At 35.1% G+C, this 16880-nt stretch overlaps 1 protein-coding gene across 4 annotated transcripts in view; it reads right to left on the bottom strand.

The window, feature by feature from the left end:
* Nucleotides 1-3581: 3581 nt before the first annotated feature.
* The window catches only part of LOC135712729 (sodium- and chloride-dependent glycine transporter 1-like), a 34835-nt gene continuing 21536 nt past the window's right edge, over nucleotides 3582-16880 (bottom strand). For all 4 annotated transcript variants that reach the window (XM_065235764.1, XM_065235763.1, XM_065235765.1 and 1 more), the window contains one exon: nucleotides 3582-4556. The gene's annotated coding sequence lies outside the window, so the exon portion shown is untranslated. The remainder of the gene's footprint in view (nucleotides 4557-16880) is intronic.

The following is a 16880-nucleotide window of genomic DNA, read 5'->3' as shown; positions in this document are numbered from 1 at the left end:
GGCTTTCTTGGAAATTTCGGAATTTCTTAAGAGCTCTCACAATATTTTTGGAATTAATCGAACATCAGCATTAAGGTTCCTTGATCTTTCCAATTTTTAAAAGTTCTAGAAAATGGAATTGAAAAGCACGGAACTTACCTTAAACTGTTGTCGCAATTATCTGATGCATATGCAATTTTCCTAACGGTACTAAAATATGTATGAACCTCTCGGAACTTTGCTGAAATTTTCGGAAGTTCCTTGAGTTTCTCGGAACTTTTTCAAAGTTTCAGCAATTTTCTTAAAACTAATTGATCTGGCCTGATGTTACCAGAACTTCCCAAAAGTTCTTCGCATTCCTCTGAATCAAATGGAACTGTCCTGAGAACCATTAAATTTCCTTGAAGTTCTTTGGACTTGCGAAGTTTCCGAAATGTTTCTGATGCGTCCGTAAGTTCACTGGAGCCCCGTAACGTGGGTAGATCACCTTTTCGTGGTACGTTACGGGATGTAAGATCTATCACCGATTCCTAGTCCTGACTCCTTCAAACTTGGGGAACAGGATTTTTCAGTAATCAAAGGAACACATCTTAGTCCTTGTTACTTTTTATGCCTTGTTGATAGTGAATCTTGAAACAAGGAAACAAATAGTCTTAATCTATGTGAAAAGTTCACTGGAGTTCTCTTGACTTTCCTGAAATTACAGGCTTCTCGAATTTTAACAGAAGTTAATGAAACTGTCTTTAATTTAACTTACCCTCACAGATACCCAAAAGTCTGAACGTTTCTTAATTTTAAAAACTTCTAAAAATACCTGCAGTCATTAGAACCGAAATAAACTTCAGGATGCATCCCTGGTGTTCCAAGGAATTTGAATAAAAACTGGCAGGAGAAGATGGAAGAACTTTTTGAGCGAAGTCAGACGAAGCTTCCAAGGAAAATCGGAACAACTTCTGGGAGGATTTGGAAAATAACTTACGGGGTAAGGTGGAAGAAATTCCAGGGGAAGGATGGAATAAACTTCAGAAAGTTAAAATTTTAGTGGACCTATTTGTTCACTGAATAGAAGTATTCCCAGCAATTACCGGGATAGGCCATCAGCTGTTTCTGGATTCCTGGGTAGCCAAAAACAGGAAGGTAATTAGTCGAAAGAGTATCGCATAAGAAATGTTTAACGTTGAAAAATTGTTTGACCATCTTGAGACTAAAAAAATGTGTGATAGGGGTATGTATTATGTATGGGCCCAAATTAGGGGCATTTAGGCCGCTGGCGCGAACACTCACACTCACTTTGAAACACATTTGAATGTTGACGATTTTTTAAATTTGATTTTAAATCAAAAATACTGCCAGTAACGAAAATACCGAAAAACCACCGTAGTTTCCATCCAAAATGATTGTGCCACGTTTGGCATAAGGTCGTTTGGCATAATGGTCGTGTGGCATAATACGTTAACATGCAATGCTGATAAAAATAATTCCTTCTACAATCAACTTAGCTGAAAATTAATGCAACCTTAAGAGATAGACCAGCTACGTGCATGAATTTGAATTTTGACATTTACACATTCTCTTGATCAAGGCAACCTCTGAGTATCGAAGTCAACATTTGTTTTTGTTAATTCGTGGCTGGCTGTTTATTATCGCCTGTGTTGTAGTCAATATCAATAATCACCTTCATCTTGGTGGGGATGATTTTGAGGATCAAATACATAATGATTATTTTCATATCACTCAAATATAGTGCTGGTTTTTAAACATAGATTGAATTTGAAAATTATTGCCTCGAGCTGAAATGATGATAATATCGAAGTTTTAGACTCTGGAGTCGACAATATTCAAAATAATCATCTTGCCCAAAATGAATTTGATTGTTTTGCTTTTGAGGATCGCTTCTGATTTTGACATTTTCGGGTTGGATAATCAAGCAGTGGTGAATATCAACAAACGCGTATTCGTTGATGTATAATGAACTCATTTATTAGTTTCGCTCGTACTTCACAGCGAAGATATTCAAAACTACACTGGGTTGAAGCGCTACTCGTTGCGTGTGATGGGAAATGATAAAAAAACAAACACTGTTAACCAAGGTTGCAAAGACTTATTTCAGCTAAAATAATGTTTTTCGGAATAATAAAACCAAAAGATGGTATGATGGCATGTTTTACTTGTAACTTACAAGAAGAGGTTACAAAGTATGCGTTGGAAACATAAAACCTGTAAATTTTGCTTTCTATGAGTCACAATCAGCGATTTGCTGATCGCTGAGTGAGTGAGTGAGTGAGTTTGTGAAAAATCGCTGATTGTGACTCTCATGAAGTGAAATAAACAGGTTTAATATGTCAAACACATTCTTTGCAACCTCTTCTTGTATCCTACCAATTCAAAATTTGATTATGGCATCTAATTATTTCATAATTTAGAAAAACATTGTTTTAGCTGAAATGAGTCTTTGCAACCTTGCTGTTAACATGTTAACATACCTATTGACTCACACAATCAAGAACAGTAAAACTCGATATAACTGCTAATGTCTTAAAAAATGAAAACAACTTTACTCTTTGTTTTAAGGGGGTATTCCCAATCTTTTGCCTTTTTTCGGCCTGTTTTTCAATTATTTTTTTTTTCAAGGAAAATGCATAGTAATGCGCCTAACTCTTTGGGATTCTTGTTTATTGAACATTAAAGTTTACAAATAAATTTTTTTCGACATAAAAAAAGACATTATTGACGTCACAAAGTGGCGGCAAACAGACCCCTGTTCGCCGCAAACGCCTGGACGGGCGAAGACTTTTCTCTGAAACGGCTTCATCTGAATCAGATTTCGTGATGAAATTAATAATCTGCATAAGATTCTCTGGAGCTTCTCCTGTTGGCAGCAAAAAATCTTGCAAATTAACAAAATGGCGGCCATTTGAAAAAACAGGCGATTTTTAGCCCGCTTTTTTGCAGATTTAAGGTGCTTCAAACAATGTTAAATGTTAATATTTTTGGCTGAAAGTGGGAGAAGCTCCAAAGAATTTAATAAGGAACAAAATGCGCAAAGATTCAAGTCAATATCTCTTATAGTTTCTGAGAAAAATCTTCGCCCGATAAAAAAAATGTGGTTTCGAGAAAAACGCGTTTAAAGTTTTGACTTTAGTTAAAACCATTTGGGGGTTCTTACCATTAGTCAGCTATGCCTGGACACCGAATTCGCTGATCAGAAAACGGCTTGGGGGGATGAAAGTATATAGTCTAAAGACAAAAAAACGTGAAAAAAAAAATTTGATTTTTTGAAAAAAAAAGATCGGGAATACCCCCTTAATTCAAAATGTTATGCATTATGCCAAATGACCCTTTTCCCAAGCGAATTTAGGTCAAATCAGGCATAACATTTGATAACGGCACAAGAGCATTTGTAAACAAACTTTCTAAGGTCCTTTACACGCGAACCAAAGTACGCCCACGCAAACCAATGCCACTTTCGGAAAGGTGATAGTTGCCCCTATCCGATATTGTATTTGGTTTGCGTGGGCGTACTTTGGTTCGCGTGTAAAGGGCCTTAGAAAGTTTGTTTACAAATGCTTTTGTGCCGTTATCAAATGTAATACCTGAAATAACCTAAAATCATCCAAAATACATGGAAAACGGGCAAGCCAAACCATCTGCAGTCAAACAGTATGTCTTTAAACTGCAAAGTATGCATCAGTCTAATTAAGATGATGCTCATCACCGCCAAACCAGTCGATGTCCTGGCCTTAGGACTATTCGACGATGACGGCGGTTTTTTTTTTCTCTTCTCCTTCTTTACTATACCGAGCAACTGTGGCGACCACACTGTCTCGTTCAGCGGAGTTTCCGCAGTGATGGTGGGTAAATTGCAACTATGGACTTTGAAGTGGTTTCTCAAACAAAAAGGTTCAATTTCAACCTCAAGAGAAATGCAAACTATGATCTCGGTTTGCTAAATTCCAATTTATTTGGATATGTTTTGTTAATTGAAACCTCCTCTTGAAACAGATTTCTTTTCTCAAATTTTTGCTGTTAGTTTTATTTGATTTTTAGTAGCTTTGTTATGGGAACGGGTTTTGTCGCTCAAATATACATACTTCTAAGTGCGTCGAACAACTAACGTCAATCATGAATGCATACAAATCGAATCTCAAAGACCTGAACTTACCTTACTGATTGTAGCTATTGAAAAAATAATCCTGTCTCTAATGATGAAAATGAAAATTCTATGAAACCTTTCCAAAGTCGAAAACGGAATGTCACCAACAGAAACAAATTGAAAAAAGAAGGAAATTCACACACAAAAGTCATCTATGTAACCACTTAGGACAAACAAACAAAATAAAAAAAAATAAAAAAACAAAAAGAAAATCCAAAAACAAAGCGATATTTATTGCTCGATCATGTAAGAAAGTTGTACATTTTTTTTCTAGTGAAACTTGACGATGTGTAAACCAAGCTGTAGGAGTTGCGGAAGTAAATAGTGAGTTGGTTTTGTTACTTTCTCCCGTTTTTGAAAATAATTAACAAATGACACAAACGTTAACGCGTATAGCCATCCGGTTTTCCCCTCGCCTACGGTCCTGTAAATGATTAGAAGAAAAAAAGAATGTAAATCGCAACAAGTTATTTTCCCAAAATTTCTCCTATCGAAACTTTTAAGAAATAGAAACAAAAAGTGTTACAGAAAACAAAACAAAAAAAAAAACTAGAAGTATCCATTGGTGCAAACTACAAAATTCCACTAGAAAGGTGGAACAAAATCATGTAAATGTAGTTCAATGCGTAGCTTGTTTTAAAACTGTTTGGCAATCCAAAAGCAAATAAAGAAAATACAAAATTTGATGATAATATTTCGGGTGACAATTGGAAAAATTATATCAAAAATGACAAAACAAAACAAAATTCTATTAACTGGTAGCCTCTACTTCAGAAGTAAAACAGATTATCCAACAACAACAAAAAAACGAATATTTATTTGTATGGAAGAAGAGAAGCAGTGAAATATAGAATTTCGAAAAATTTAATTAAACTTGACTTGTGACTCCCTTCTTTGGCGGTGATGACGTCCGTGCATTTTATTATCATCTAGGCGACTACAATCTTCTAAATATGGAACAAAACAACAACAACAATGAGAAAAATGCTGGTTTTTACGGAATTCGTGTGCAGTTGGTTTATTATTATTGTTTCTTTGTGCGGTTATCTTATCGTTGGCTGGCAAAGTGCCTGTTTGAAATATTATACAAGTCTGGAATAGCTCTGAGTTGGTCGGCGAGATTGCAAGACGTTATCTAGCGGCAGACAACAGCTGTTGCCGAATTGGTATTCGTCAAAATTACTTGTAAGTATTTCATTTAACTTTAATGCGGTTTGTACTTAGCCTGTTGCAAATTTCCTTCATCCTGAAGAGGCCCATAAAAGCATAACAGTCCCATTTGAATTTATAGCAGAAATGAGTTATCCATTAGGGGCTGTCCATAAACTACGTAGACACTTGGGGGGGAGGGAGTTGTTCCAAAAATGTCTACGTTTGTCTACGGGGGGAGGGGAGGGGTGAAGGTCCTGTCTACGTGGTTTTATTAGAACAGTTTTTTTTATGTATTTAGCCGCTTACTATTGTGATGCTTCCATCTACAAATTTATTCCGAATAGAACATTTTCATTAAGAGATCAAGAACAAAACCACAAAATATCCCAATCATTGAACATTATGATGAAACATAACCCACAGGAATAAACAGTTGAATTGCATAAAATGTGGTGTGCCTAAATTCAGTTTTGGATAAATCAGGATGCGAAGCTGACAGAATTATTGGCCTTTTTGGATTATTGATTAGTTGTTAAGTCTATGAAATTCAAATGACCACTATCTGGAGTATTATGCAGTTAGAATAAAATATAAGGTCAGCAGCGAAATGCTGTTCCAATTCATCTAAAAGGATTCCATTTCACTTAGTGCAAACGGTTGAAGGCCGGCGGTATATATAGGATAGGATTACTAGTTTATGCTAAGTGCTCATAATTATTATACAAATAATGCTTATGCTCATAGATTCTCATACAAGTGTATCCGTGGCATAAGTAAATCATCTCAGCAATCCACGAAAAACCCGCATGAAGAATCCGGAAAATCATTGCCAGGGTGAAACATTTTTTCTTATCATTTTTTATGCTTGAATAAGATACACCGGGGTAAGTTGAAAAGGAAGGCGTAACTATTAGCGGAAGTGTGATATCACTGTGATTGAACAGAGCAGTTCCAGACCAAATAGCAAATAAAAAAAGATTTTCAAACTCGACCTTCTCCGATTTGCATGAAACTTTATATAAATAGTTGCCTTGTATGGTAAATCATTCACATTTCAGCTAAAACGAAGCCATTTTGAATCATGCAAAAAGTTTAAAAATGGCGTATTCAAAATATTTCAATAAATCCACGAAAACGCCACAACAAATCGAAATGACATCTGAGACAATGTTGTAGGAAGAAATAAATGCTTTTCAGAAAAAAATATAAATGGTACAAAAGTGTACGAAGCTTTTGATAAAAAATCTAAAAAGTGTTAAAAACATTAATAAAAGAAAAGACCCTTTTTAATATTTTTGAACCGTTTTTATTAAAAAGCATATTCAAAGTTCTATTTTTGTGAAATTTTCAAGTTGAACACTTGAAAATTGACAAAAATCATGGAAAAACTTTAAAACTTTTTGTTTATACAACTTTCTGCAAGTTTTCCTACAGAAAAAAATTATTAGGTCCAAATAATCAAATTGTGTTCAACTATATACCAAAAAATCGTCTGAATAAAAAGTTAAAATATTTGAATAAAAGTTGTTGTTTTATGATTTTTATCAATTTTTAAGTGTCCAACATGAAAATTTCACAAAAAATAGAATTTTTCATAATGGACACTTAAAAATTGATAAATATCATAGAACAAGAACTTCTAGTCAAATGTTTTAACTTTTTGTTAAAACGATTTTTTGGTATATTGTTGCACATAATTTGATTGCTTAGACCTAATAAATTGTTTTCTGTGAAAAAACTTACAAAAACTTGTACATATAAACAACAAGTCTTAAATTTGTGCCATGATTTTTTTCAATTTTTAAGTGTTCAACTTGAAAATTTCACAATACAATAGAACCTTGAGTATGCTTTTGAATAAAAATGGTTCAAAAATATTGAAGAGGGTCATTTTCTGTGATTAAAGTTTTTAACACTTTTATGGATTTGTACCAAAAGTTACATTAATTTGGTGAATCTTTTATATTTTTTCTGAAAAGCATTTTTTTCCTACAATTTTGTCTCAGACGTCATTTTGATTGGAAGTAACGATTTCGTGTTATGGTTCATTGAAAAGTTTTGAATACGCCATTTTGAAGTTTTTTTTACAAGATTTAAAATCGCCAAATTTTAGCTCAAATGTACATGATTGACCATAACAAACAATTATGAAAAGTTTCATTCAAATCGGAGAAGGTCGCGTCTGATCGACTCGTCATTTGGCGTGAAACTACTCAGTATCATAAGCACCTATATGCATTTCTTTACTGTTAAAACAAGTAGTTGGAAGTAGTTATCTTCTGCAAAAAGATGAGTTTTGTATAATTTAATCCAGTGATGTACATATGAAGGCCAGTTAGAGTGATTGCACACAAAATTTCGGTCACACTAATTGCCCCATATTTTTGCACCCCATACGGTAAAATGAAATGAGTACAGGAGCAAGTTAAAATGGATGATGATTGTCACAATCTTATTACAAAAAAACAGTGCAGTTGGTTGGAGGACAAACCGGAAATAGTAGTGATTGATGACGAGTAATTGATTGTTGCTCTATCCGATCATTTAAAATGTTTTTCATTGTTACAAATTATTATAACGCATAAATGTATTATGCATTTACAGACAGACTGGGGTCAACTTATTGTAGTAACACTAAATATGTTCATATTGCTAATAAATTACATTTATAATGCGAGTAGTTGTCAACAATTGAAAGTATTTTGTTTAATGTTTATTTCATTGTAATTCCTTGATTATTGTCTGGATGTATTACACTACCGACCGTACACTACAGTACAGAAACTTCGTAAAAAAGCCCGGAAGCTTTTCAATAGGGCTAAACGAACACAACGGTGGGAACAATATAAGAAATCCCTCACCGCTTATAATAAGGAAATACGGAGATCAAAGAGGATACACTGGAGGCATACATGTGAGAACATTGAAAATACTCCAGCAACTGCTAGGTTGCAGAAAATACTCGCTAAAGATCATTCCAATGGTCTGGGCACTTTGAAAAAAGAGGATGGCTCAAAGGGTTATTTTATACATGAATAAACGTGTTTTAAGGATTTTTTTTACAATTTTCATCGTTAAACTGCTGTATAATAAGTGTTTCAACTAACCCCACTATATGGGGTAACAATGAAATAATACACACTATTATTGTATGCTTAACAAATATGCTTCTCGAAAACTCTTTCATGAAACTGTTGGTGTAAAAACATCTGGTGTATCTAAATTAATTACTGTTCCAGAGAGCCTTAAAGTTCAAGTTTCAAAATACCGTTTCAACTTACCCCGGTGTACATTACTTCTTATCTTTTACTGGTGCAAATTTCTGGTATCTTTTACCGTTTTAAAGTAATTATCGGAAAAATTAATGGACGATTATGGGGCATTTTATGAAAATCATTAAACAAGAAAATGATAGTTTTCTTGGAGATCTTATGGCCGGTCGTTAGTATTACCACTGAAAGATAAGAAGTATTCAAGGATGTATTAAACCATAAGAAAATTTTCATAAACCTGGCGAAGGATTTTCCTGATTTTTCTTTCGATTTTCCTCCACTGTGATAAATGCCGTTGAAAACATTTTTCAGATAGATAGATTGCTATTTGAATGTATTGATGAGATAATTTTCTTATCATTTCTCTATACAACGTCATTTCTACAATGAGTTATAAATTATCAACGTACGAGGTTTTCAGTTTTTTTAGGGTGACTCCAAACATGCGAGCGATGACATAATTAACTATTTTAATTATTTAAAATATTTTCAAAATAAAAAAAAATCATGAACGGTGCTTGATGGGTATACAATAAGGGTGCTACTACCACTTTAATTTCAAAATTTGGCCAACCAAATTCTGAGAAAATCAGTCATGATTGTTCAATTTGAATTTGGGAAAATGTAACTTTAGGTGAAGTTTTATTTTACAAAACTTATGGATCCAAATACTTACGAAGTAAATTTCATTCAATATCTTTCAAATTTCACACAGAAAATGGAAATTTTACGTTAAATTGTATGTTTTTTTGGGGGTACCCCCAAATTTTTTATCCGGAGTGTTAATGATTTCCCATAGCGAACAATTTGCAAAGTTTCACGGTAATCTGAAAGGGTCGAGTCTGAAATTCCGATTTTAGCTCATTGGTCTGGATTTGCCCAAACGACAATCGGTATCGATTATTTTCTTAATGTTTACCTTTTTCCAGGACGCGTGTGCACTGTATATGGCCTATACTTTGCATCAAAGAGCAATGTGGCAGCCCACATTAAAAACTTCCACAAACTGACTGGCAGTCAATTCAAGGCACGGCCACTTAAAATATTGAAGCAGTGATCGGAGGAAGTGCTTTGTGTGGTTGACGGCCCAGCAGATGTCATGGAAGTTGTCTGGCTGGATAACGTTTCTGTTGAGTAGCCTCCTGATGAAATGTTGTTCAATAATTCAGACATGGAGTTCCCGTTGATTGACAATTTCAACGTTTGGTATTAGCAACCTTTTGTTGAAGACTATATTGAGAGTCACTATTAAGGTTTTTTTTTTGTTTTTTTTTGTTTTTTTTTTACTTCTTACTTTACTCTTGAGTTTTTCTTCTTGTTATATTTTAGTTATATCTACGTATAAAAATAAAAATTTGAATTTGTTGTTTTTCAGAAGAATTCTATTTTTTCGGTTTTCAGCGTATTTAAAAGTATTGGAAAAAACCACGTAGACTGGTAGGGGGGGGGGGAGTTGCTAAATATCTACGGATGTCTACGGGGGGGAGGGGGGTGTTGGAAATGGAGAAAAATATGTCTACGTAGTTTATGGACAGCCCCTTAGACTCGATTGTAAACTACCTGTAGCCACATGTTTTTTTTTCAGAAAATATCGCGAAAAATAGCAAGATTGGACGGATAATTGAATTTTCAACAGCGTTTATCTCGGCTTACTGTTTTTTTTCGGATAATAAGGTTTTGGAGCATTCTAGCACGAAAATAACTATCGGAATCGATATCATATCATATCATAAGATCCTCACGATTTACCCTGAGTAAAGCGTGTCCACAGTTAAATCAACCGGTGAATCCTAACGATTTTAAATTGGCTCACTACTTTGACTAGGTCCCAAGCAAATCGATTAAAGAACCCCATTCTAGTCTCCTTCTTCTTTCCTTTATTTAACGTCTCTTTTCCACAATCTAGTGCCAATCATCGACGGACATCGATTGCGATCTATTGACGGCAATCGAATGTGCAGGAAGGCAGCTTCCACTCCTGCGTAGAATATCGAACCCTTCAACACACACATGGGCCGGGACCAACACGGTATTTCGCGAAAACCCGTTAATGGGTAAAAAATACCGATTTCCGCTAAAAGTGCCCCTTCTCATTTAATGGGTAAACTATGGTTTACTCATTAATGGGTAAATGGGAGGTCTGTCAATAAATGGGTGATTTTTCACCCATTTTCTTAAATTGTGTTTACCGTAAAATGGGTGAAAAAATACCCATTTTTACAAATGGAGGATGCAAGCGCTTGGTTATTTGTCCTCGTTGATAAAAAAAAACTTTCTAATACATTGAAAATAAATGCAGGTGTTCCGCTCAAATTTTATTACACGAAATATTATAATACCATATTAGATAATTTGTATTGGCTTATCCGTTAGCCTCTCCAACGTTTCAGATTCTAAAATTTTCTGGAGATCGTCTATTTTCGCTAAATATGCTGCGGACAGTAACTGTTTGCATTCCCAATGAATCGGTGACGGAAATGAGACAATGAAATTTCGAAGTATTTTTTCACCCATTTTTTTTTTTACTTCCCTTCCGAAGGAAGACGTGACCAGAGATGTTTATGTTTCAGGAAAAACCCACCGACCTCGGCTGGGATTGAACCCAGACCCATTGGGGTGAAACGCTTACCACTACACCGCCGGCCTCATTCTAGTCAAAATTCTAGTAGTACACTGTGATTGTTTTGATTCTCTATGAAAGTTTGACAGTTTGATGTGAGTAGGGCTGGTAGCAGGTCACTTTTTAGTGACTTGGTCACTATTTTCAAGCCAGTCACTAAAAAGTCTCTTTTTTCATCAAAAGGTCACTAAAGTCACTATTCCTTAAAATTTAGTCACTAAAGTCACTTTTTTACCACCGATGTTGAGAGTAAAAAAAACTTCAAAACTCACATCAAATCACAGGTTGATTTGGTAAAAAATGTGTGTTAGAAAGATTCATTGAAAATGCGTGTAAATTCTGACGGACAAGAAAAATTGCGAACAGACGGAAATGTTAACTGGAAAATTGATGTTGACGAAATCACAAATATTTTTATTTGTTTGATCTCGAATTGGTTATATACCTATCACAAATTGGAAGAGGTATCGCAGGCTGCAATTTTCTCAATTTGGTTGTGTTAGAGATCTCGAATTTTTAGGCCCAAAAAAAAAATGGTCCAAAATCAAGGGGTAGGTCACTCCGCTCATCAATTCTGGGTCATCTTTTTTGTCAGTATTATACAGGTGTGCCGATTGTGCTGGTCATAGAGCAAGCTGCGATTGTTTGTAAAATACCCATCCCGGCAACCCGGTATTTCTGACACCTTGAATGTTTTGTTTAAAATCACAGGGATAAATCGGATTGAGGATGACGCGGGAAGTGGCGGGTGTGCGAAATTTTAGTGTTTTGTGTTCTTAGGATAATAAAAGTTCTGTGTTTTAGGGTTTTATAATGCCCTCAAAGGCAGAACAGAAACCTAGCCTTTCGTGATGTGAAAAGCAACGGTATATTAGCGGCCGAAAAGAGTTGGAACCGGTGGGGAACATGGTTCAAGATCGACTATCCAGCTTTCCATGCTCGGTAATGGCGGCCTGTTTGTATGAATAAATGTATCCTTCACTGTGCTTTTTGACACTATCTGGATGTTCGAATTTCAACCCCTTCCCAGGAACAGAAGAAAATGGAACAACATACGCCCTCCAGTTAGTGTCAAAAAGCACAGTGAAGGATACATTTATTCATACAAACAGGCCGCCATTACCGAGCATGGAAAGCTGGATAGAGGATGATGAATAGACTTCTGTAGTTTGTTTGGTGTGAGTTGCAGCATTATTTGAATTAAGGGTATTAACGAGGTCTGATTAACTGCCTCTGTCTCTTGAGCCCACTCTAGAACCTACATTTCGTATTTAGATCTATATTTTAACTGCTAGTCTGAGTTCCTCTGGTATATTCAATTAGAGGATGTTACAGTTGTCTAGCAGTGCTCCCATTTTATTTAAAATGATCCAATGCCTACGAAATTGTGCCGAAGATGTGCCGATGAATGTGCCCAAGCTGTGCCGAATCTAATTTCGGCACAATGTGCTGAGTGACTTACCCCTTTGTCCAAAACTCTAAAATGCATCCCTAAATCCGTAATTTTTCACGATCGAGATTTTTAGACCTAGACGCATTCAAATTTTGTTTTATGTCCGTGATCTTTCCATCTGGGATAATTTTCTTCGTTGCACAGTAATGAGAGGTTTTTTTTTTAAAACTGCGATCTAGAAAAGTTGTCTATGTCCCACAGTTATGAGTTTGTTTCCTTGTGTTACAGAAGATTCTCTTCTTGGAAGGAATGTAGACGACCAGTGCGTTATAGCGGCTACAAATAGGAGAACGATTTTTTTTAATTAAAATACTAATCGCTTATCGCATCGCTTCATCAATATCCTAGATATTTAAAATTGACTGTCTTAATAAAATTGTCAAAATTTGTCTAAATCATTGAATTTGAACATTTTTCTCTGTGCCTCAACTTTGCGATCTAATCATAAATGTGTGCTTTCGATGCTTATCTCAACTTATTAAATACTAAATAGTTTGTTTAAAAAATGCTTATTCAATTGATATTTAGTTTTTGAGGATAATGGGATGCATAAACCGTTTGTTTTATTTTTTAGAAACATGAAAAATGCGGGTTTGTGAGTTTATAAAATTTCTCGAAGTGGCAATCGAAATTAATGGAATATTGAAACCATATCTTTCTGACTAATAAATGTCACTATTGGTCACTTTTTCATTGTTTAAAAGTCACTATTATGTCACTATTTTCGTTATTTTAGTCACTAAAGTCACTACTATTAAATCTCATACTCACTACCAGCCCTGTGTGAGTATCATTGTGAAATTTTTAGTAGTTTTGAAAATGGAGTCGAAGGATAATTTATGTGCTCAGCAAAAAAAAAAAGTAATATGCCTCAACGTAATGATGCTAACGTATCAAGAAACTAGATGTAATTGTGAGAAATATATGCAAATTAACACCAATTCGATGTAATATTATATCGCGCTTCGAATTACGCATAAACAAAATGACTATTTTTCATTCCGTCACATTTGTGTAATATTCACATATAAATAACATAATTATTTAACAGAAACAGCAGCACATAGGTCATTCAACAAATAGTTGTTTAATATTACACTAATATCATAGAGGTAACTCTAAGACCAGAAGGTCCCGATGGAACGAGCTCAACTTTTTGGCTCAGCTCTGGTACTCTCTTCGGTCCCAAGCTAATCGATGCATCCCTCGAAACATAGGAAAATCCACTAACCCCTCATTTTATCTGTCAAACTTTCATAGCGAATCAAAACAAACATTGTGTAGTACTAGAATTACTAGAATTACAATGGCGGTTTGTCGTCTCAAACGTCAGGTAGATCCGCATCAGAGCGATAAACTTGGCAGTGTTGCGAGATTTAATATCGCATAGTAATTATATGTCATATCGCATAATATTAGCAACAATCAATACGAAACTAACGATTTTAAATTGGCTCACTACTTGACTAGCCTATTGGTCCCAAGCAAACGATTAACGTATCCCATTCTAGTCGAAATTCCAGTACTACACTATGTTTGTTTTGATTCGCTATGAAAGTTTGACAGATAAAATGAAGGGTTCGTGGATTTTCCAATGTTTCGAGGGGTGCATCGATTGCTTGGGACCGAAGATAGTACCAGAGGTGAGCCAAAAAGTTGAGCTCGTTTCTTCGGGACCTTCTGGTCTAAGAGTTACCTCTATGATTGTACTCTCCAACCTTCTTCAGCTATTCAGGTACTTTAGGTTTCTATCCTAGTCCATTAGCGGCACAGTCTGTATTCTAGTTTCCAAGTAGGTTTATTTTATGATTTATTAATTTTAATTCCATTGGAATGTTTATCATATTTCTAGAACCCATAGAAGAACCTCCTAGGCATACGACAATAGCACCTGTGCCTCATTGTCCATTGGAAGTCAACACCGATGAACCACATTCGCCAAAGAAACTGGATTCCAAGTTTGCATATATCAATGTTGCAACATGAGTTAACTACCGAAAAACAAAAGTGAGGTGTACTCCGGGGATGCTCTGCAACTTTTGGCCATCACAGATGACAACGGCGAGAACAGTGATATCGACGAAGATTCGTACAATTTGAATTGGAACGTAATAAACATTAAACATGAATGATGTTGGTATTGCTTATTGACAAAATCGAAAAATATTTAAAGTACATAAGCGATTCAGTCAAGGGTCGTTTGGGGGTGGTCTGGTTTTGTTCCCGAGTCATTTTGTTAGTCAATAGAAATAACCCAGGTTGCTTGGTTATCCATTTGTATGCCTTTTTTCACACCTACTCGATAACAGTCCCGTGGTTTCACAAAATCGCCATTTCAAATTCTGAAAAGTGACAAGTTTCAATGCAAGTATTTCGGTTAAGGATCAAGTGGGGGCGGTCTGGTTCCTTCATCATTTGCATTTTCTTATACTTTCAATTGCTCAAAGAATGGCCTGCTCGTTTTTGCCCCTTTAGAAGTTATTGGTATTAGAAACTGGGTAATTTTCAACCAAAAAATGTAAGTAACTATTCAAATATTAATGATAGCAATTTGAAGTCTTCTGAAAATTATGATATGTAATTTGCTATATCTAACATCTTTGTAGAACATGCCAAACATGTAGAAATATTATAGAAAAAGTTACAGATACAAAACTGATTTTAACAATGTCTCCGCAATATAACCTTTATATCTCAGCAGTTATAAGAGCTAGATAGTTATAGTTTTCAGCAAAGTTGTTAACAGTAATGTTCTCTACAGCTTTGCCAAACACAATTGTTTTGTATCTTATTATATTGATAAAAAAATTTTTTTGCATCTCACTTTTAGGTGGATTAATTTTTAATTTTCTTTTACCATAAGAAGGAGTGTTGTATCCCGAGAAACTTCTCAGAAGACACCTAGTACCTTTACTCAACCATTTCAGAGTAAATAAAAAAGCGCGTGTTTTGATGCCCTTGGCACCACTATGAGGCATAACATCTCCGATCAGGGAAGTAAAGCCCTTGGTCCCCGGTTCATGAGTTGATGGGTCGATAGGTAGGGTCCAGGTGTAGTAGCTGTCTCCCTGGCGTCGGTAGCATTGGTACTCAGCTCGGAAAACAAATCAAGGAAAATATACCTTCAAAATAGCATACCAAAAAGATAGCTTGTTTGGTTGTGGAGTAATCTCTTCTTACAGATAAAATTTCTACAAATCTCGAAAATCCAGGGTTGTAGGAAAAACAGGCGTTTGTTCAGCATGCCAAAATTAGCGTTTGGCAAAGTTTGGTTCAAATCGGTGGTGTATGTTAACTAACACCACGTGGTAAGATAATTCTAAACTACTGTCCACCAGCCAACAAGTCTTGACACCCTAAACAAGTTTACCAAAGACAGTGCCTTTCTAGCTGGTCAAGATCTCGAGCTATTGTATATGCAAGAATTGCACGTGTATACTAGCGCCACGTAGTGAATTTTTTTTCCTATCCATTAACGAAAAGATCTTGACTTCCTAAACAAGTTTGCTGAAGAAATTTTTTTTTAACTCTTTATTTGTTCCAAGTTCAAAATAAATTACATTTCATTTTAACCTAGGTGCTCCAGTTACTACAGTAACTTACCAGCCTTAATTGTTATGATATATATCTAAGTAATTTTACATTGTTTCTGCCTTGGAAATTCAGTATTTTAAACATGTTTTTGAAACCTGCATGTCAGTATAACAATTGAAATCTTAAAACTAAAAACTAAAACTAAATCTTATCTAAGTATAGAGGGAATTAATCTTTGAGGATTGCAACGATTTTTGTCTGAAATTATTAATTATTTTGTTGAAAATTTGTTCTAAAGTCTCAACATTCGAAATTCTATGTACTTCGGTAGTACTGTACTAGGGAGGCAACTTCAAAATCATCTTCAGAACTCTGTTCTGAATCCATTGAAGTGCTTTTTTCCTGGTAGTGCAACAACTAGACCATATTGGAACAGCGTAAAGCATGGCCGGTCTAAAAACTTGTTTAAATATTAGAAGTTTATTCGTCAGGCAAAGTTTGGATTTCCTGTTTATAAGAGGATACAAACATTTTATATATTTGTTACATTTGGCTTGAATGATCTCAATGTGATCATTAAAAGTTAATTTTTGGTCAAGTATTAATCCAAGATATTTCACTTGGTTTGACCAGGAAATTGGAACTCCGTTCATAGTGACTATGTGACTACTACTAGGTTTCAAAAACGAAGCTCTAGGCTTATGTGGAAATATTATA

This window comes from Ochlerotatus camptorhynchus, unplaced genomic scaffold (genome assembly GCF_037179485.1).
Source record: "Ochlerotatus camptorhynchus isolate MF236.1 unplaced genomic scaffold, CSIRO-AGI_Acam_v1.1 ptg000503l, whole genome shotgun sequence".
Lineage (NCBI taxonomy): Eukaryota > Metazoa > Arthropoda > Insecta > Diptera > Culicidae > Ochlerotatus > Ochlerotatus camptorhynchus.
Note: the sequence above shows the minus strand (reverse complement) of the source record. Positions and strands in the feature narration are given on the sequence as shown.